Source organism: Macaca nemestrina, chromosome 8, assembly GCF_043159975.1.
Source record: "Macaca nemestrina isolate mMacNem1 chromosome 8, mMacNem.hap1, whole genome shotgun sequence".
In the NCBI taxonomy this organism is placed as follows: domain Eukaryota; kingdom Metazoa; phylum Chordata; class Mammalia; order Primates; family Cercopithecidae; genus Macaca; species Macaca nemestrina.
Window position 1 is genome coordinate 92,242,029 of NC_092132.1, and position 23,555 is coordinate 92,265,583.

General features: G+C 39.3%; 1 pseudogene across 1 annotated transcript; it reads left to right on the forward strand.

Moving 5' to 3' along the window:
* The first annotated feature begins 19,687 nt into the window (after window positions 1-19,687).
* LOC105463391 (elongation factor 1-alpha 1 pseudogene) lies at window positions 19,688-21,427 on the forward strand (annotated as a pseudogene). The gene has a single exon (XR_976302.3). The product of XR_976302.3 is annotated as an elongation factor 1-alpha 1 pseudogene (transcript).
* Window positions 21,428-23,555: the final 2,128 nt, after the last annotated feature.

A 23,555-nucleotide genomic window follows, 5' to 3' on the forward strand; every position in this document is an offset into this window, starting at 1 on the left:
GAACATAAAGTAAAAAGTGAAAGTCAATCCTATTTTCTGTAGTCTTTAAATAGGCAAAATGGCAAGCAACTCAATATTATTTGATTTAATATTACTTATGAAGTAGCAACATTCTAAGTTTGTTAAACTGCTTTATAATAGGAGCTTTTGAAAACCGAACTATGTAAATTTGGTCATTTACAATGATCACATTTTGGGGGGTTAATATTTATAGCCGCTAATAGAAGTGGGTCAGTGTAATAGATTTCCTCTACACAATTTCAAAACACAGAAATATATAATGTCTTAACGCTTAATCGTGCCATGCATACTCACATTAAGGAACCTTAAATGGCATCCAGTTAGGTTGCAACTCCATTCAGGAAAGCCCATTTAAGGCAGATGAGATAATAGTCTATTTTTCAATTTGGCTAATGCTCCAGCCAGAATCCAGGGACAAAATCTTCTGATGATCCCTGAACCCAGGAGCTTTTGAAAATTGACCTAATCCAGTTGGGAATTTTCAGCTGAAAAAATGCACCATTCCCTATAATTTGTGTAAGTGCTTATGTTCTGTTCATGCACACTGTTCATTTTGCTGGTGAAGTCATTCCTAGCATCCACTATGCCAGTTGGTAAATCTCTGGTGCTGAATGTGTGGGAAGTAGCTGGAAGTCTTGTGGTCAACACAGCAGAATGTGGACTTTTGACTTGGGTGTTTAAATGCAAGCTATCCTTGAGGGTTTATCCCATTATGGTTCTTCAAATGCTATTTACTCATCACCAAGTTGTGGGATTAAAACTAACACTATGAAACATAACTTCTTTTTGTAGTCTAGGCCGTAGAATTTTCAAGTAAATTAGATATTATATGCATATTATTAGTAGAGTTCTTACTCTACAGAAGTAATAAGTCACGTTGAAAGAATTGACACTGCACTTCACTTATAATGGTTTATTGGGCTCTGGAAGATCTTTATGGTGTTCTGATGTAAATAATGGGTGATATAGAACTATTCAAGTCAGATGAATCATTTGGGCCTGGCAAAAAAAAAAATCTCAAAATTTTGAGATTAGCAGAAGAGTAACAGAACTGTACATATTAGACACATGTAGGCATATTTCTGACCACATTAGTGCAGTGAACTATCAGGGAAGTTAGATGAGAAGGCTGGAGCTTAAGTGCTAGCCCTTTTCACTTAATAACTGTGATCTCGAGGATGCTACTTAACCCCTATGGGTCTCAATCCCTTATATTGTAAGTTGTAATCGGATAATATCACATATTGTGCTCTTGTGAGAATGAAAAGAGATAACACTTAGAAAATCATTTTGTATGCAATAAATATTATGAAGGCAGTAATGTCCATATATTAAAGCATTGGGTTTAGACTTGAAAGATATTATTTTTAAAAAACTTCACTATCTGAGAGTATGGAACATCAAGGAAATTATACATATAGAATGGAAAAGGAAAAATGGTAAGACAAGAGGTGAGCAGATGCCACACCTTACCTCTTAAAAGTCATGAGAAGTCTGAGCTAAATCGTAAACTGTATGGATATTCCATGAAAGCTCTCTAAGCTTGTCTTGTTGTAGACAGCAGGACAAAGATCAGATGTGTGTTTGTTAAAGTTCATTCTAGCTGCAAAATGGATAATGGGGTTGTAGGCCAGTGAGTTTTTCATTAAACATTGGCTCAAGCCATGACCCAAAAGTTGTCTGGCCATATTTTGATAGAGCTATTCAATGTATTTTAATGGATAAAATGTTATGCCTGGGTGCTTATTCTAAGCAGAAACTTAATATTAAGTAAGGACAATTATTTTTAGATGACTCAGGATATAAAATCTATCGTAGCTGAAAGAGCTAGTCAAATGAGGGAATCTTTATTTTGATTTGAAATGTTCTTGATTCTATGTCTCAGTTATTTCACTAGTCCGTAATTCTTCTTTATCTTATATAGGAAGATACAGTTTTTATATATTATGTAGGTCAGTGCTGTCTTTTTCTTTTTTCTCTTTTAAAAATTATTAAGAACATCTGAAAGCCTTCATTTATATAGATTATATCTACTAATATTTGCTATATTAGAAAATAAAGCTGCTGCATTTTGAACTATTTGTTTGTTTGTTTTGAGATGGAGTCTTGCTCTGTAGCCCAGGTTGGAGTGCAACGGTGCGATCTTGGTTCACTGCAACTTCCACCTCCCAGGTTCAAGCGATTCTCCTGCCTCACCCTCCCGAGTAGCTGGAACTACAGGCATGCACCATCATGCCCAGCTAATTTTTGTATTTTTTAGTAGAGACGGGGTTTCACCATATTGGACAGGCTGCTCTTGAACTCCTGACCTCGTGATCTGCCAGCCTCGGCCTCCCAAAGTGTTGGGATTACAGGTATGAGCCACCACCCCTGGCTAAACCTTTCATTTATTAATTCAATTGAAATGATAACAACAGACCCATTAAGTATAAATATAAATAATATATTTTTATAAAACAAAATTAGATTTTATAAAACAAGCAAACGAAAAATAGAGAGGAGAGTAGCGTTGTTTTACATTTTTATAAACTCCTTTAATGTCTGGCCTAACAGAGGACAGCAATTCTCATATTTGGTTCTCCATTTAAGTTGTTGCAATATATTATTTGGTTAAAATACATGAAGAAAATCCAATCTCACACAGGTAGTTGGAAAAGGAAGGAGTATTTTAGTAGCCACTTTAGACAATTGTGAATCTTGTTTGCTACTAGAACAAATCAGACAAGTGGTGGTTTCTTCACGTTGTTCACCAATGTGGAATTTGAAATCATTTCAGTGAGCTTTTCATACTGTCTCACATTAAAATCCATTGCATTTTGAGTAGGTCTTTTACTGAACATGATATTGTAGCATTATGCATTAGATTTTGGCAAGATACTGCTTCACTGAGTTATATAGATCTTCCAAATGTTGACACTTTTCATTTGACAATATGAAAAAAAAATCACTCTAGTTAATATTACCATGAGTTACATCAGAAAAGTCTTTAACAGGAAACTCTTAAGCTTGCACTGGTTTTTACAAGCTTTCCAAGGTTCTGATACTCACTTGCAAACTCGTGTTTTGTCATTGGCAGTGAGCGCTGAGTTGTTGCCTTTTTTGAAGTGACTGGCTTACTCTGTTCATTTTTGAGAAAGTGCCTGCCAAATACTCAAGTCTAAATATCCATGGTTTGTCAGTAATTCTCTCAAGTAAAAATGGTGTTGGTAAAAATAAATGGCTTGTTCAGCTTGCAGCCCACACAATCCCACATATGAATTTCCTTCAGATTTACCACCATATTTTAGTATCTAGTGGAAATGCCTTATGTTTATTTGTCATCTCATCACACAGAATATTAAAAGACATAGTTAAAGGATAATATTTAATAAAATTATTAGTTTTTCTTCATCAAGGTGATTTTTCATGTGACAGTGGCATATAGTTTTTACTGAGAGTGTGTGGTGAAGAACTCAATGCTGACTTGCAAAGTTTATTGCAACTGCTTTGACTCATGCTAAGGCATCAGCAATTTAACCCACCATTGTTCTTGCACCATTAGTGCAAATGTCAACACAGTTAAAAAGGCAAATAAAATCTGAATATTATTACAAAAGTAGTTTTGACTTTGTGAACTCCATGGGGTTTCCACAGATCATACTTTGAGAACAACTGGCACAGGTTTTCCTTGGTGCAGGTTGGTACACATGACCTTAGGCCTCACTGAATGTATTATCAACTGATGAGAACCCCATGCAACTGAGGTCAAAATGGTGCATCCAATTTCAGGTGAAGCAACCTGGCCTTTGTTGTGGATGTCTGGTTTTATAAGAGTGCAGGCAAAAAAAATAAGACCAAACATGTATGGATATACGAAGGCCTGTGGTTTACCAAAATGTGTCCTTGAAGAGTACAAATATGAAGGCGTAGGGATAGAACTTGGAAAAATATTTGACAGCAGAATAACCCCCATCCCTGGGCCCTGAGGGCTCTCCAGGCTGTGTAGTTGCACTTTGCACCCATCTGGAATGTGTGAGGCACATGTTCCCTTCAATTGGTTACATCAGGACACATTCCACTCATTTATACCTGTGGATGTCTACCTCTGAGCAGTCAACTGTCTGGGTATGAATTCCACTGAATCCCACTAAGGGACCTCACAAAAAGAAAGCCCTAAACACCCATGTTATATGTGCTATTGCCAGAAAAATGCAATTGTTTTAGCCACTCAAAGCTTGCACCTTAGGTCAGTCACATTACGTTCTCTTCAACAGACAGCACATCATTAGCATACTCTGAAAACCTTGTTAACATTTTCATAGTTTCTAACAGCAATAGCAAATGGATTTTTAGGAACAAAATGTTCCTCACAGAATATGAAAACTTATTTTTCAACTTAATAAAAATAATATAAAGTATTCTCCAGTTCAGAATTTATATTTTTAACTACGATTAGGTAAATATCAGCTAACATTGACCAGCCAATGTCCTTTAACAAACGGTAGGCAAATAAATTGTTCTACTCTAAATTTAATATTTATGTAACCAATATTGATCGATAAGGAACTTTTTAAAAACTTTCATATTTCTTTATTACAGAAGAAAATAATGTTATTCTGTAATAAAGAACAGTGCTTTTACTCAGCCATTCTTTTTATCCTCTCTGTGACAACTTATTTTTACTGGGTTTCTTGTAAACATCTCAGAGTTGGATTTTTCTTTTTGTTCTTAACATGTATTACTATCTTTACTTGTAAATGAAAGATTGTATCGCATTTTTAGTGCTGTAACTGTTACATTTCAGTCTTACCTTGGACTTTTAACCAATCTAACGAAATATTTGTTCAAATGGCTTTAGGAAAACTGGAATGAGCCATAACACTTGTCTTCTCGTTAGGTTCAACAATTTTTAAATGTGAAATCCTAACAGTTAAAAGGAGAACCATTGCTAGCTCCCGTGTCCCTCCTCAGGTGAAGGTCATGTTCTGAAACAGAGACCGTGAAGCTCTACCACATTGGGAGAAAACTGTACATAGGGTGCTCAAAAGCCCTCAAGGCTCTTGTACGGACTCCTTAGAGATCCCACATGGTTCCGACGATTAGAGAAATGTGTGGCGTTAAAGGCTCAGGATTTGGCGTGTAAGATAACCTCAGGTAGGGAAGAATTCATTCAGTGTTACCTAGGTTTAAATATAACCCCAGCATCTCCACTCTCTGGCACTACAGCTTCACTTATCATCTGGTTTCACCCCACTCCAACACCTATTTCCTGGGTGTTTGACTGGGTTTAGCAGAATGACATCACTGAGTGCCTGACCTCAATTCTTATTTACTGCCTCACTTTACCCTCAGATACTATCTTCCATGACCAAGCTGGAGGGGAGCTTGATTAATGTGACGCTTGATTTTGGCATCCTTGAGCTTGTTCTGAGCCACAATTAATACAGCTATCATAGCTCAATAAAAGAGCTCAATTCCTTCTAATATTACCCCCCTAGAGCCTGTGTCTAAAGTGGAAGTCTCTGTACACCCATATTTTATAACTTGGGACCTGTGGACATGGAAAGAAATCTGCTGACACAGGAGTCCATGGACCTCAATAAAGAAACACTGTAAATTTTGGTCATCACTTGACACCAACAATATTGTGAACTTGTTATGAGTTGAATTGTGTTGCCCCAAAATTCATAAGTTGAAATCCTAAGCCCAGGCGCCCCAGAATGTGACCTTGTTTGGAAATAAGGTCATTGCAGATGTAATTAGTTAAGATAAAGTCATATTGGAGTAGGGTGGGTTCCTAATCCATATGACTGATGTCTCTACTTTAGATAAGAGAGAAATTTGGGCACAGATTCACATGCAGACAGAATATTATGTGCAGATTGGAACTATGCAGCCAGGAGCCCAGAGCTACTAGAAGCTAGGAGAGAGACCTGAAAAGTGTCCTTCCCTAGACCTGCAGAAGGAGGATAAACTTGCTGATACCTTGATTTTGGAATTCTGACCTTCAGAACTGTGGGATAATACATTTTTTTTGTTCTAAGCCATGCAGTTTATGCTATTTTGTTATGAAAGCCTCAGAAAATTAATACAGAACTCAAATGCAAAGTGAGGCAAAGACATTACATAATACAGGTTGAGTATACCTTATCCAAAATGCTTGGGCCAGAAATGTTTTAAATTTCTATTTTTTTTATCTTAAAATACTTGCATATACATAATGAGATGCCTTGGAAATGGGATCCAAGTTTAATCATACAATTATTTATGTCTCATAGATACCTTATATATAGGCTGAAGGTAGGATTTTCTAAAATATTTAAAATAATATTTGTGCATAAAATAAAGTTATGGCTGTGAACTCTCACGAGGTCAAATGTGAAATTTGCCACTGGTGGCATCATGTCAGTACTCAAAACGTTTTGGATTTTGGAGCATTTTAAATTTTAGATTTTGGGATTAGGTATGCTCAACCTGTAGTTGTAAGAGGTGAAGCCACCTGAACTTCTGGGTCACGTGGAGACTTGGAGAATTTTCTGTCTTACAAGGATTGTAAAATGCACCAATCGGTGCTCTGTGTCTAGCTAAAGGTTTGTAAAATGTGTCAGTCAGTGTTCTGTAAAAATGCACCAATCAGCGCTCTGTGGCTAGCTAGACGTTTGTAAAATGGACCAATCAGCCCTCTGTAAAATGGACCAGTCAGCACTCTGTAAAACTGACCAATCAGCAGGATGTGGGTGGGGACAAATAAGGGAATAAAAGCTGGCCACCCCAGTCAGCAACAGCAACCTGCTGGAGTGCCCTTCCACCCTGTGGAAGCTTTGTTCTTTCACTCTTCACAATAAATCTTGCTGCTGCTCACTCTTTGGGTCCACAGCACCTTTAAGAGCTGTAACACTCACCACGAAGGTCTGCAGCTTCATTCCTGAAGTCAGCAAGACTGCAAACCCACCAGAAGGAACAAGCTCTGGACACATCTTGGCGATCATCAAGGTACTATTGCCAAGTGGTGAGTAACATTGGATCCCTTTCACTTGTTTTTCTGTCCTATTTTTCCTTGGAATTTGGAGGTTAAACACCGGGCACCTGTCGGCCAGGTAAAAGTGACTAGCCTGGCCACCGGACTAAAGACACAAGTGTCAGGCTTTCTGGGAAAGGGCTCTCTAACAACCCCCAACTCTTTGGAGTTGGTAGCTTTGGTTTGTCTGGAACCAGCTTCCTCTTTTCCCATACTTCCGGGCTGAGCTGAGGGCTGACAGAGAGGAAAGCCATTCAGCTCTGGGGTCCTGACAAAAAGTTGGTTGACCCTGTAGCCATGAGCGGAACTCTCAAAGTCACATCGCCCAAGCAGGACTCACCCATCTATCCTATCTATCCTGACCCTTGCCTCCTGGGTCCTAACGCCTGTCAGACAAACTTCCTCCTGCCTCTCTTCTTTGAGGCTAGTCCCGCTTCTAAAAACCACTCCGTGATTCTAGTGCTTTTCTAGTTTCTCCTGTAGGAATGATTTCTAGTATAAATTTCAGGACTCCGTTTCTTTCCTTAGGCACCTAGAAAACACTGAGGACTCTAACAGGTTTTTGAGAATGCGTCAGTAAGGGCCACTAAATCTAACCTTCCTTGGTCCTTCTTGTGGTCTAGGAGGAAAACTAGTGTTTCTGCTGCTGCGTCAGTGAGTACAACTATTCCAATCAGCAGGGTCCAGGGACCATTGCAGTTTTGGGGTGGGGGGAAAATTCAAAACCATGGGCCGTTTTTTTCTTTCCGATGGGAAACACTCAGGCATCAACAGGTTCACCCTTGAAATGCATCCTGAGTCATTGACCCCCAAACCCTGAAAAAGATGTGGCTCATTTTTTTCTGCACTATGGCCTGGCCCCAGAATTCTCTTTCTGATGGGGAAAAATGGCCACCTGAGGGAAGTATAAATTATAATACTATCCTGCAGCTTGACCTATTCTGTAAGAGGGAAATCAAATGGAGTGAAATACCTTATGTCCAAGCTGTCTTTTCATTGAAGGATAATCCACAACTATGCAAAGCCTGCAATTTACATCCCACAGGAGGACCTCTGAGCTTACCTCCATATCCTAGCCTTCCTATAGCTCACCTTCCTATTAATGATAAGTCTCCTCTAATCTCCCCTGCCCAGAGGGAAACAAGCAAAGAAATCTCCGAAGGACCACAAAAACCCCCGGCTATCGGTTATGTCCCCTTCCAACTGTAGTGGGAGGGGAATTTGGCCCAACCTTCTCCCTCTCTGATTTAAAGCAGATCAAGGTAGACCTGGGGAAGTTTTCAGATGATCCTGGTAGGTACATAGATGTCCTATAGGGTCTAGGGCAAACCTTCGACCTCACTTGGAGAGATGTCATGCTATTTTTAGACCAAACCCTGACCTTTAATGAAAATAATGTTTTTAGCTGCCGCTCAAGAGTTTGGAGATACCTGGTATCTTAGTCAAGTAAATGGTAGAATGACAGCTGAAGAAAGGGACAAATTCACTACCAGTCAGCAAGCCACCCCCAGTATGGATCCCCACTGGGACCTAGACTCAGATCATAGGGATCGGAGTTGTAAACATCTGTTAACCTGTGTTCTAGAAGGACTAAGGAGAATTAGGAAAAAGCCCATGAGTTATTCAATGATGTCCACCATAACTCAGGGAAAGGAAGAAAATCCTTCTGCCTTCCTCAAGTGGCTACAGGAGGTCTTAATAAAATATACTCCCTGCCACCTGACTCCCTCAAGGGTCAATTGATCCTCAAAGATAAGTTTATTACCCAATCAGCTGCAGATATCAAGAGAAAGCTCCAAAAGCAAGCCCTGGGCCCGGAACAAAATCTGGAGGTATTACTAAACCTGGCAACCTCAGTGTTCTATAATAGGGACCAAGAGGAACAGGCTGAAAAGGAAAAGTGAGATCAGAGAAAGGCCACAGACTTTGTCATGGCAATTAGAAAAACAAACCTTGGTGGTTCAGAGAGGACAGAAAGTGGAGCAGGCCAAACACCCAGTAAGGCTTGTTATCAGTGTAGTTTGCAAGGACACTTTAAAAAAGATTGTCCAACGAGAAACAAGCTTCTTCCTCGCCCATGTTCACTATGCTGAGGCAATCACTGGAAGGTGCACTGGCCCAGAGGACAAAGGTTCTGGGGCAACACAGGACTGAAGGTGCCTGGGGCAAGCACCAGCTCATGTCATCACCCTCACTGAGGCTTGGGTATGTTTAATCATTGAGGGCCAGGAAATTGACTTCCTTCTGGACACTGGCATGACCTTCTCAGTGTTAATCTCCTATCCTGGACAGCTGTCCTCAAGGTCTGTTACCATCTGAGGAATCCTGGGACAGCCTGTAACCAGGTATTTCTCCCACCTCCTCAGTTGTAACTGGGAGACTTTGCTCTTTTCTTGTTTTCTTGTTTTGCTGGAAAGTCCCACACCCTTTTTAGGGATGGACATATTAGCCAAAGATGGAGCTATTATCTACATGAATATGAGGAACAAGTAACCCATTTGTGGTCCCCTGCTTGAGGAGGGAATCAACCCTGAAGCCTGGGCATTGGAAGGACAATTTGGAAGGGCAAAAAAATGTCCGCCGGGTCCAAATCAGGCTAAAAGATCCCACCACTTTTCCTTATCAAAGGCAATATCCCTTAAGGCCTCAAGCTCATAAAGGATTACAGGATATTGTTAGACATTTAAAAGCTCAAGGCTTAGTAAGAAAATGCAGCAGTCCCTGCAACACCCCAATTCTAGGAGTACAAAAATTGAATGATCAGTGGAGACTAGTGCAAGATCTTAGACTCATCATGAGGCAGTAATTCCTCTATATCCAGTTGTAACCAACCCCTATATCCTGCTCTCTCAAATACCAGAGGAAGCAGAATGGTTCACTGTCTGGACCTCAAGGATGCCTTCTTCTGTATTCCCCTGAACTCTGACTCCCAGTTTCTCTTTGCCTTTGAGGATCCCACAGACCAAACATCCCAACTTAGGTGGACTGTCTTGCCCCAAGGGTTTAGGGATAGCCCTCATCTGTTTGATCAGGCAGGCCCAAGATCTAGGCCACTTTTCAAGTCCAGGCACTCTGGTCCTTCAGTATGTGAATGATTTTCTTTTGGCTATGATTTCAGAAGCCCCACGCCAGCAGGCTACTCTAGATCTATTAAACTTTCTAGCTAATCAAGGGTACAAGGCATCTAAATAGAAGGCCCAACTCTGCCTACAACAAGTCAAATATCTAGGCTTAATTTTAGCCAGAGGAACCAGGGCCCTCAGCAAGGAACAAATACAGCCTATACTGGCTTATCCTCACCCTAAGACATTAAAACAGCTGTGGGGGTTCCTTGGAATCACCAGCTTTTGCCAACTATGGATCCCCAGATACAGTGAGATAGCCAGACCCCTTTATACTCTAATCAAGGAGACCCAGAGGGCAAATACTCCTCTAGTAGAATGGGAAACAGAGGCAGAAACAGTCTTGAAAACCTTAAACCAGGCCCTAGTACAAGCTCCAGACTTAAGCCTTCCCATAGGACAAAACTTCTCTTTACATGTAACAGAGAGAGCAGGAATAGCTCTTGGAGTCCTTACTCAGACTCGTGAAACAATCCCACAACCAGTGGCATACCTAAGTAAGGAAATTGATATAGTTGCAAAATGCTCGCCTCACTGTTTAGGAGTAGTTATGGCGGTGGTTGTCTTAGTATCAGAGGCTATCAAAATAATACAAAGAAAGGATCTCACTGTCTGGACTACTCATGATGCAAATGACATACTAGGTGCCAAAGGAAGTTTATGATTATCAGACAACTGCCTGCTTGGATACCAGGTGCTGCTCCTTGAGGGACCATTGCTTCAAATACACACATGTGTGGCCCCCAACCCTGCCAGTTTTCTCCCAGAGGATGGAGGACCAATTGAGCATGACTGCCAACAAATTATAGTCCAGATTTATGCCGCCCGAGAGGATCTCTTAGAAGTCCCCTTAGTTAATCCCGACCTTAACCTATATACCGATGGAAGTTCATTTGTGGAGAATGGGATACAAAGGGCAGGTTATGCCATGCCATAGTTAGTAAGCACTTGAAAGTAAGCCTCTTCCCCCAGGAACCAGTGCCCAGTTAGCAGAACTAGTGGCGCTTACCCAAGACTTAGAACTGGGAAAGGGAAAAAGAATAAATATGTGTATACAAATAGCATGCTTGCCCATACTGCAATATGGAAAGAAAGGGAGTTCCTACCCTCTGGGGGAACCTCCATTAAATACCACAAGGAAATCATGGAGTTATTGCACACAGTGCAAAAACCCAAGGAGATGGCAGTCTTACACTGCCAAAGCCATCAAAAAGGTGAAGGAAAAAAGGCAGAAGGAAACCGTCAAGCAGACACTGAGGCCAAAATTGCTGCCAGGTAGAACCTCACATTAGAAATACCTGTGGAAGGACCCTTGGTATGGGACAACACTTTCCAAGAGATTAAGTCCCAGTATTCCCCAACTGAAACAGAATAGGGACTTTCCTGGGGTCATAGTTTTCTCCCCTCGGGGTGGTTAATGACAGAGAGACAAAGAGGGAGTCAGAGAGAAAGAGATAGAGAGAAGGGAAAGACACAAAGTCAAAGAGAAAGAGAGAGAGGAAAAGACAGAAACAAAGAAAGAGTCAGAAAGAGAGAAAGACACAGAAAGTCAGAGAGAGAGAGGGAAAGAGAGAGAAGCCAGGGTACTTTTCTGTCTACCCAGCCAAGGCATATTCTTCTTATGTGGGGCTTCAACATATATCTGCCTCCCCACCAACTGGACAGGCACCCCCACCTTAGTCTTCCTAAGTCCCAACATTAACATTGCCCCAGGAAATCAGACCCTATCAGTGCCCCGTAAAGCTCAAGTCCACCAGCGCAGGGCCACACAACTAATACCTCTACTTATAGGGTTAGGAATGGCCACTGCTGTAGGAACCAGAATAGCAGGTTTATCTACTTCATTATCCTACTACCACACACTCTCAAAAGTTTGCAAGAAATAACAAAATCTATCCTTACTCTACACTCCTAAATAGACTCTTTGGCAGCAGTGATTCTCCAAAACCACTGAGGCCTAGACCTCCTCACTACTGAGAAAGGAGGACTCTGCACCTTCTTAGAGGAAAAGTGTTGCTTTTACACTAACCAGTCAGGGATAGTATGAGATGCCGCCCAGCATTCACAGGAAAAGGCTTCTGAAATCAGACAATGCCTTTCACATTCTTATACCAATGTCTGGAGTTGGGCCACATGGTTTCTCCCTTTCTAGGTCCTGTGACAGCCATCTTGCTATTACTCACCTTTGGACCTTCTATTTTTAACCTTCTTGTCAAATTTGTTTCCTCCAGGATCAAGGCCATCAAGCTACAGATGCTCTTACAAATGGAACCCCAAATGAGCTCAACTAACAACTTCTGCTGAGGACACCTGGATCAACCCACTGGCCCTTTGACTGACCTAGAAAGTTCCCCTCTGGAGGACACTACAACTGCAGAGCTCCTTCTTTGCCCCTATCCAACAGGAAGTAGTTAGAGTGGTCATTGCCCAGTTCCCAACAGCAGTTGGGGTGTCCTGTTTAGAGGGGGGATTGAAAGGTGAAGCCAGTTGGACTTCTGGGTAGGGTGGGGACTTGGAGAACTTTTCTGTCTTACAAGAGGATTGTAAAATGCACCAGTCAGCACTCTGTGGCTAGCTAGAGGTTTGTAAAATGGACCAATCAGCACTGTAAAATGGACCAATCAGTGCTCTGTAAAATTGACCAATCAGTACTCTATAAAATGGACAAATCAGCACTCTGTAAAGTGGACCAATCAGCAGGATGTGGGAATGGACAAATAAGGGAATAGAACCTGGCCACCCTAGCCAGCAACAGCAACATGCTTGGGTGCCCTTCCATGCTGTGGAAGCTTTGTTCTTTCACTCTTTGCAATAAATCTTGCTGCTGTTCACTCTTTGGGCCCACACCACCTTTAAGAGCTGTAACACTCAGTGCAAAGGTCCACAGCTTCATTCCTGAAGTCAGTGAGACCACAAACCCACCAGAAGGAACAAACTCTAGGCACAGTTGTTTGCTTTTGGAGAGATTCACCAAATTCATAACATGTTTCAATTGAAATTTTAAAGATTACAAAAACATTTTAATTATAACCATTAAGAAACGTATAGGTAGTTTATGTATTTCTTAAGTATATGTTATATAAAATTTTGGAAGAAAAAACTGATACATCATAAGGTCCAATTAATAAAACAGAGGTATTTATTTTCATTTGTTTGCTTTTCTATATTGAGAAAAAAGACTGTGCTTTGTTTTTGTTGCCCTAGTGAATGGGTAATTGAGTAAATAAGTGAACTGGTGAATGTGGGGGTAAATAAATGAATAATTTCCACAGTAGGATTACTGAACCTCTGGTTCAGTTTACTGACAGTCTAGAACAAGCTTGTCCAATCTGTGGTCTGCAGGCTACATGCAGTCCAGGATGCCTTTGAATGTGGCCCAACAGAAATTCATAAACTTTCTTAAAACATTATGAGGCTTTTTTTTGTGACTTGTTTAAAGCTCATCAGCTATCATTAGTGTTGGTGTATTTTATGTGTGGCCCAAGAAAATTCTTCTTCCAGTGTGGCCCAGGGAAGTCAAAAGATTGAACATCCTTGGTGTACAGCTTTGGTTTGAAGCTGTCCATGGTACTGAATAAAAGTCTCTGAAAGCCAAATGTCTTCTAGCTCCTAGGACTTTGACCCTCCTTACTAGACGCTAGGTATTCGTTTACTTCTTTTTCTTTTTCTTTTTCTTTTTCTTTTCTTTTCTTTCTTTCTTTCTTTTTTTTTTTTTTTTTTTTTTTTTGAGACCGAGTTTTGCTCTTGTTGATCAGGCTGGAGTGCAGTATTACGATCTCGACTAACCGCAACTCCGCCTCTTGGGTTCAAGCAATTCTCCTGCTTCAGCCTTCCTGAGTAGCTGGGATTACAGGCATGTGCCACCACACCCGGCTAATTTTATATTTTTAGTAGACACGGGGTTTCTCCATGTTGGTCAGGCTGGTCTCTAACTCCCAACCTCAGATGATCCACCTGCCTCAGCCTCCAAAAGTGCTGGGATTACAGGCATGAGCCACCGTGCCTGGCCGACCCCAGGTATGCATTTAAACACAACTCATCATTCTCGTTTCAACTCACTGCAAAGAGACCCCCCACCAAAAAGCATGTGGCCTCTTTTATGAAATACATGGAGACAGACATATGTCATTGGTCCCGTCTGAGCTGTTAATCATTTTTTAGTCTTTTCTCCCCACATTTGCGCTTCTCAAATTCTTTCCCATCTCTGTTGAAAGCAGCTAATCCTTCCTGTTGTGTACTCCAAATCCTTGGATGCATTTTTAAATCCTTCCTTCATCTCACTCTATTTGCCAGGAAATCCTCTTGGCTCTACCCTCAAAATATTTCCTGAGTCTAACGTGCTTATGATCTTTATGGCTATCACCTTTTCCACACCACCAGCATCTCTCAATAGACTATTGTAATATGTTTCCAAGTAGTGTTCATGTTTCTACCCTCATCTTCTCCCACCCTCTTAGGATGCTTTCTATATAGTACTTATGGCTATCTTATGGTTATCTTTTTAAAACATAAGCCAGGTTATATTGCTTTTCTATTCAAACTTTCCAAAGGATTTCCATTTCCATTTTGTTTATTGTCTGTTCATAATTTTTAAAAATATTAGTTTCATGAGAGCAGAGATTGTGGGTTTTTTTTCAGTTATCTGAGGCATCCCACGTTCCCAGAACAGTTCTTGGCCCATGGTTGGTTCCCAATAATATTTCTTCAATAAATTAAAGACAATTAGAATCTTTTGTTACTGTTAGAATGCTCTTAAGAAATCCAAATCTTATTGAAAAAGTGTTCAAACAAGTTGAATTATTGCATCTTTAATTGGTTTAAACATTAATATTTTAAAATTCAACCTTAAAGTCCACTAACATAAACTGCTTGATATGTGAACATTGAAGGAACTAAAATTACTAAGTGCATTTTAAAGTACAAAAAGAATGCAATTGAGACATTTACATGTACCCACAAAAGAGTGTTTCAGTTTGTTTTCAAAAAAAGTTCTAAAATAGTGATACCTAAAAAAATACAATATTTTGCTATAAGTAGAACACAGCCTTGGAGCAAAAGACCTATATTAAAGTCCTGATTTAGCCACTGATCAGCTATGTGACTTTGATATGATCTCTCACCAACTTTGCATTCACGTTAGGCTTCCAGTCAAATCATCAGTTTTAAAGAGATTTAAATTTCTTCCCTTAGGAAGAGGCAAAGAGTTTCAAGGACAATTTTGAAAATTCTAAATTCTAATCACAATTTTCTTTGTAAGTAAGCTAGAGAATGAGATGTGAACTACAGAAAATCCAAAGTAATTACAGCTGAGTGTAAGAATTGGCCTTGATGGAAACTACAATTACTTGTGAAGACCTTCTATTGAGTAAATATGCCATTTTGTCAAAATAATATGGCTAAAGGATCTAAATATTTTCCTCTTATCATGTATTGTGAAATCTCATACTTAAAAAAACCCAACCATTTAACAGATGGATTACTGAAAATCCATTCTCTGAAGGAGCTGACGTTTCATCAATCTGATGAAAATTCGAGCTCCTATATATAGTTCCTTAACTGGGATAATAACAGACATTTTAAGAAGAAAGCTTAGCTGGGAAGTTTGATAGTTAGGAAACTTAACTGTGAAAGAAATTATTTTTGTACAATTAACTTTCCTTGTATGAAAAAAATCTGCCTACTAACATGATTTAGAAACTTCTAACTGATATATAACTATTATTTGGAAAAGTTTTTAAAAGTCACTTTGGAATGTGAAACACATCTTCTCATACCAAATGTACTAATTTTTCATGTATTTTTCAGTTTTATTACATTTTTAATTGACATATAACACTTGTACATATTTATGGGGTACAGTGTGACATTTTGACATATGTATACATTATGTAATTATCACATTAGGGTAATTAGCATATTCATCATCTCAAATATTGTCATTTCTTAGTGGTGAGGGCATTCGAAACTCTCTCTTCTAGTTATTTTGAAATATACACTATGTTATTAACTATAGTCACCCTACTGTGCAATAGAACACTAGAACTCATTCTTCTTCCTGTTTTACTGTAACTTTGTAATCATTGACCAACATCTCTCCATCCCCCTCTTCTCCTGTTCACAGCCTCTGGTAACCACTATTTTACTCTCTACCTCTATGAAATCATGCTTTTTTAGATTCCACATATAAGTGAAGTCATGGGGGTGTTTATCTTTCTGAGCATGAGTTATTTGACCTAACATACTGTCCTCTGGGCTTATCTATGTTGTCAGAAATGACAGGATTTTATTCTCTTACAGAGCAAAAGAGTATTCCATTGTGTAAATATATTAGGTTTTCTTCATTCATTCCTCTATTGATGGACACTTTGGTTGATTTCATATCTTGGCTATTGTGAATAGTGCTGCAATAAACATGGCAGTGCTGCTGATATCTCTTCAACATACTGATTTTCTTTCCTTTGAATATATATCCAGAAGGAAGACTGATGAATAGTTTGATAGTTTTAATTTTAGTTTTCTGAGGAAACTTGAGATTGTTTTCTATAATGGCTGTATTAATTTAAATATAGTGTTTGATTCTCCTTTCTCTACATTCAGCATTTATTTTTGTCTTTTTGATAATAGTTATTCTAACTGGAGTGAGATGATGTCTCATTGTCATTTTTATTTGAATTTTCCTGATGATTAGCAATGTTGAGCATTGTTTTCATACACATATTGGCCATTTGTATGTCTTCTTTTGAGAAATGTCTATTCAGGTCTTTTGACTATTCATTAATCAAATTATTATCATTTTGCTAGTGAATTAAGTTCCTTATATATTCTGGATATTAATGTCCTGTGAGATGCATAGTTTGCATAGTTTTTCTCCCATTCTATAGGTTGTCTTTTCACTCTGTTGATTGTTTCCTTTGCCTTCTTTCACTGTGCAGAAGCTTTTTAGTTTGATATAATCCCAATTTGCTTTTGTTGCCTGTGATTTGGGTCCTTATCTTTAAAAAATCCTTGCCCGGACCAATGTCAAGAAGTGTTCCCACATGTTTTCTTCTAGTAGTTTCATGGTTTCAGGTTTTACAGTTAAGCACAACTCAAAAAATCCATTTTGAGTTGATTTTTGTAAGTGGTGAGAGATAGGGGTCTATGCATTCTTCTGTACGTGGGTATCCAGTTTTCCTAGAACCAATTAGTTGAAGAGACTGTCCTTCCCCCATTGTGTGTTCTTGGCACTTCTGCCAAAAATGACCCAGCTGTAAATTCATGGATTTACTTCTGGATTCTCTATTCCGTTCCATTGGTACATGTGTCTGTTTTCATGCCAGTACCATGTTGTTTGGGTTACTGTTGCTTCGTAATGTATTTTGAAGTCAGGTAATGTAATGCTTCCAGCATTGTTCTTTTTGCTTAAGATTGCTTTGGCTATTCATGGTATTTTGTGGTCCCATATAAATTTTAGGATTTTTTTTGTATTGTTGTGAAGAATGTCATTGGTGGTTTGATAAGAATTGCAAGGAAGCTGTAAATTACTTATAGTATGGGTGTTTTAACAACATTAATTCTTCTAATTTATGAACACAGAATATCTTTATTTGTGTCTTCTTCAAGTTCTTTTCTTAATATTTTATAGTTTTCATTGTAAAGCTCCTCCACCTCCTTGGTTAAATTTATTGCTAGGTATTTTAATTTTTGTAGCTACTCTAAATGGAATTGCTTCCTTGATTTCTTTTTCAGATTGTTTGCTGTTGGCATATATAATGCTACTGATTTTTTTAGTTGATTTCTTATCCTGTACTAATAATGGTTGTGTATCTATAAAATCCACAAAAACCTATGTAACCACCTGAATGATCATTCTTAACTATTTTAATTAAAAAGAATATATCTAGAAATTTGTGGATGAAAGAAAAACAGAGAAATAAAAGACAAATTGGAAGGTTGTAAAAGTCAGTATTTTTGTTTGCAAGACCCAGCAATGGATTCTGGCTAACTTCAGAATGTATTGGAAAAATATTGTGTCGTTTACAGAATTAGAATCAAATGTAGGGCTAGAGAAGAGGCTTGGAAACAAGACAAGAGCACAGGAGGTTTGGCATAGGGCTCAGAGACATACCCCGGAGCAGGCCTGAAGGTTGGGGCCTCTCCTGCTGCCATTCCCAGTGTCTCAGTGCTGCAGCCCCTGGACTTAATATATTTGCTGTAAATATCTTCCCAATTGTCTCTATGTCTATGCTACAGTTCATTCAGATAGAATTTGGAGCTGATGACATTGATTACTTTGGGGTCCTTTTATTTAACAAAATATTTTCAGGGAAGTCTATAATAAATATCTTTTTGCATAGAGTATGTTCCTTTATAATATGAGATGTAATTTGTTACAGCTCTGGAAAGAAAACTAAGAGTTAAAATCTTGCTCTTAAAACTGAATCTAAGAAAGGACGACCTATTTAATACACAGTGCTGGGAAAACAGGCTACCCAAATGTAGAAGAATGAAATTGGGCTCCTATCTCTCACCTTATACAAAAGTCAACTCAAGATGGATCAAAGACTTAAATCTAAGACCTGAAACTACACAGATTCCAGAAAGAACCTGGGAAAACTCTTTCACACATTAGTCTAGGCAAATAACTTATGACTAAGATGCCAAAAGCAAATGCAATAAAACCAAATTAAATTGGACCTAGTTAAGCAAAAAGCTTCTGTACAGCAAAAGAAATAATCAGCAGAGTAAACAGACTACCCACAGAATGGGAGAAAATATTTGCAAACTATGCATCCATCAAAGAAATAATATCCAGATTCTCAAACAAATCAGCAAGATAAAAGCACAAATGATCCCATCAAAGAGTGAGCAAATGGCATGAATAGACATTTCTCAAAGGAGGATATACAAATAAACATAGGAAAAAATGCTCAACATCATTAATCATCAGAGAAATGCAAATTACACAGTGAGATATCACCTTACTCCTGCAAGAATGGCCATTATTAAAAGGTCAAAAAACAATAGATGTTGGCATGGATGCAGTGAAAGTGGAATGCTTTTACACTGCTGGTGGGAATGTAAATTAGTATAACCACTATGGAAAAACAGTATGGAGATTCCTTAAAGAACTAAAAGTAGATCTACCATTTGATCCAACAATCCCACTACCAGGTCTCTTCCCAAAGGAAAAGAAGTCATTACATCAAACAGACACTTGTATGCATATATTTATTGCAGCACAATTCACAATTGCAAAGATATAGAACCAACCTAAGTGCCCATCAGCCAATGAGGGAATAAATAAACTTTGTTATATATACACTATGGAATACTAATCTGCCATAAAAAGAACAAAATAATGTCTTTTGCAGCAACTTGGATGGAGCTGAAGGCCATTATTCTAAGTGAAGTAACTCAAGAATGGAAAACCAAATACCATATGTTCTCACTTATAAGTGGGAGCTAAGCTATGGGTACACAAAGGTATACAGAGTGGTATAATGGACTTTGGAGACTCAGAAACAGGAGGGTATAAGAAGGGCAAGAGCTTTTTCACAATGAGTTTGCCGCCAGAACACAGGTGTCGTGAAAACTACCCCTAAAAGCCAAAATGGGAAAGGAAAAGACTCATATCAACATTGTCGTCATTGGACACATAGATTCGGGCAAGTCCACCACTACTGGCCATCTGATCTACAAATGCGGTGGCATCGACAAAAGAACCATTGAAAAATTTGAGAAGGAGGCTGCTGAGATGGGAAAGGGCTCCTTCAAGTATGCTTGGGTCTTGGATAAACTGAAAGCTGAGCGGGAACGTGGTATCACCATTTATATCTCCTTGTGGAAATTTGAGACCAGCAAGTATTATGTGACTATCATTGATGCCCCAGGACACAGAGACTTCATCAAAAACATGATTACAGGGACATCTCAGGCTGACTGTGCTGTCCTGATTGTTGCTGCTGATGTTGGTGAATTTGAAGCTGGTATCTCCAAAAATGGGCAGACCCGAGAGCATGCTCTTCTGGCTTACACACTGGGTGTGAAACAACTAATTGTTGGTGTTAACAAAATGGATTCCACTGAGCCACCCTAAAGCCAGAAGAGATATGAGGAAATTGTTAAGGAAGTCAGCACTTACATAAAGAAAATTGGCTACAACCCCGACACAGTGGCATTTGTGCCAATTTCTGGTTGGAATGGTGACAACATGCTGGAGCCAAGTGCTAACATGCCTTGGTTCAAGGGATGGAAGGTCACCCGTAAGGATGGCAATGCCAGTGGAACCACGCTGCTTGAGGCTCTGGACTGCATCCTACCACCAACTCGTCCAACTGACATGCCCTTGCGCCTGCCTCTCCAGGATGTCTACAAAATTGTTGGTATTGGTAGTGTTCCTGTTGGCCGAGTGGAGACTGGTGTTCTCAAACCCGGTATGGTGGTCACCTTTGCTCCAGTCAATGTTACAACTGAAGTAAAATCTGTCGAAATGCACCATGAAGCTTTGAGTGAAGCTCTTCCTGGGGACAATGTGGGCTTCAATGTCAAGAATGTGTCTGTCAAGGATGTTCGTTGTGGCAACGTTGCTGGTGACAGCAAAAACGACCCACCAATGGAAGCAGCTGGCTTCACTGCTCAGGTGATTATCCTGAACCATCCAGGCCAAATAAGTGCTGGCTATGCCCCTGTGTTGGATTGCCACACGGCTCACATTGCATGCAAGTTTGCTGAGCTGAAGGAAAAGATTGATCGCCGTTCTGGTAAAAAACTGGAAGATGGCCCTAAATTCTTGAAGTCTGGTGATGCTGCCATTGTTGATATGGTTCCTGGCAAGCCTATGTGTGTTGAGAGCTTCTCAGACTATCCACCTTTGGGTCGCTTTGCTGTTTGTGATATGAGGCAGACAGTTGCGGTGGGTGTCATCAAAGCAGTGGACAAGAAGGCTGCTGGAGCTGGCAAGGTCACCAAGTCTGCCCAGAAAGCTCAGAAGGCTAAATGAATATTATCCCTAATACCTGCCACCCCACTCTTAATCAGTGGTGGAAGAACGGTCTCACAACTGTTTGTTTCAATTGGCCATTTAAGTTTAGTAGTAAAAGACTGGTTAATGATAACAATGCATCGTAAAACCTTCAGAAGGAAAGGAGAATGTTTTGTGGACCACTTTGGTTTTCTTTTTTGCGTGTGGCAGTTTTAAGTTATTAGTTTTTAAAATCAGTACTTGTTAATGGAAACAACTTGACCAAAAATTTGTCACAGAATTTTGAGACCCATTAAAAAAGTTTAATGAGGAAAAAAAAAATAAGGGCAAGAAATTAAAAACTGCTTATTGCATACATTGTACACTAGTCAGGTGAATGGTGCGCTAAGATCTCAGACTTCACCTATGCAATTTATTCATGTAACTAAAAATGACTCGTACCCTAGGAGCCACTGAAATAAAAAAAATTCAATAAATAGTTAAATAAACAAAAAAAATCTGAACCTAAAAAAAATTAAATTTTAAAAAAGCCTGACCAGAAAAGATGAACAAGAAAAAAATATATATATGTGGCTCCTTAATTTTCCCAAGAGCCTCTTACCTTTCAAGCTGGAGTGGCATCTCAGCTGACACCCCTGTGGCCACCCATCTTGCAGCCTTTGACTTCTCAGCCTACCAAATCCAACCAGCTGTTCTCTTTATCCGTCTAGAGATAGGTTTCCTTTACCACTTCAGTTGAAATCTTGGCGACATTCTTGCATCTCCTCAAATGGCATTCTGTTAAAATCTCTAGTAAATGAAGGCAAATACTTTAGTTTTTCCTCAACCTTCCTTTATGACTTTATTTCAAGAATTTTTATAATACTTGATTGAAGGGTACATGTTCTGATTGTTCTGAAGATGCTAGCTGTTTCTCTCCTCTGTGTTTACCCAAGCCAAAGCTGTAATCATGAACCAGCTATGCCAATCCTAGGCAGTATGGTTCTAATAATATTTGCCAAGTAGAATGTGCAATATTTTAAAAATTGGGTCACTTGCTTCCTGTATTATGTACTAGAGATACCTAATATTACCCAAGATTATGAATCTGTAGAAAATTATAGCATAAAATTAAGTAAGAACAAGTTTTCTCACTACTGTGCCCTACTTAAAAGAAACTTTTATGTAGGATAATATTTTCAATACACCCATTTAAAAACAATTGTATTCTCAGGCAGTACAAATGATGTTTAACACAAAATAAACTATATTGGTTTAAAGCCCAGGAGTTTCATAGGCCTATTGAGGTTTCAGTGTGTAGAGCCTCTTCATTCTATCTCACATTCTAGGACCTCCAGGGTCCGGAAAGCTTTAATCTGAGCATGAACGTATACCCTCCCCTCACCTTCACCTCCAGTTTTTAATTTATTATACTCTTGTGGATATCAGCTCAGTTTTACATAAGAGGAGTGATATTCCCACGTGGCCCAAGTTTTGATCATTTTGTAGAATGACTGAATTGTGTCAAATTCAGAGATATCAACTCCTAAAACCCCTATGTTATGTAACACAAAAAGGTAACACAGTTTTAAAGTGTTGTGGTTTCTCTGTGTAATACAATTCAGCCTTCAGCACAAAATGCTGACAGGACCTGTGTTCACAAACTACTAAACTGTTTCTGCCTTAATACTCAATCTCCGCACACCAGGCAGAGAAGTTATAGTAACCCAAACCAAGTGGCATGGCTGGCATGGAAAAACTGAGAAAGTTAGGTTATTCATAAAACTTTATGGCAAACATCTGCTGCCCTGGCCCAAGCACAGTGAGCTCCCACATACAAAGTCACAGATATGTGAGAAATTCTGCTGAAATCCCTGTTCTCATAGATTTTGGCAAGTTAGAGAGTTGTTGAAATAACTGTTGATAGTAATAAGAATGACAATAAGGAAAATGCATTTATTTTGTAGGAATCATCATTCTAAGTGCCTTATGTGTTTTAATTCATTCAATTCATTTAATTTAATTCACTTAGTCTAATATTCACAACCTCTTGTATCAGTTAACTAATGCTGTGTAATAAAGCAGTGGCTTAAACTGCCAAATGAAGGCCTGGCACAGTGACTCATGCCTGTAATCCTAGCACTTTGTGAGGCTGAGGTGGTCAGATCACTTGAGGTCAGAGGTTCAATCTACTGAATCCACCAGCTTGGCCAACATGGTGAAACCCCGTCTCTACCAAAACTACAAAGAATTAGCCAGGCATGGTGGCGTGCAATGGTAGTCTCAGCTACTTGGGAGGCTGAGGCAGGAGAATACTTGAATCCTGGAAGTGGAAGTTGCAGTGAGCTGAGATCGTGCTGCTGCACTCCAGCCTGAGTGACAGAGCAAGATTCCGTCTCCAAAAAAAACAAAACAAACAAACAAACAAACAAACAAATCCCTGCCAAATGCAGTGGCTTAAAAAATAAATATT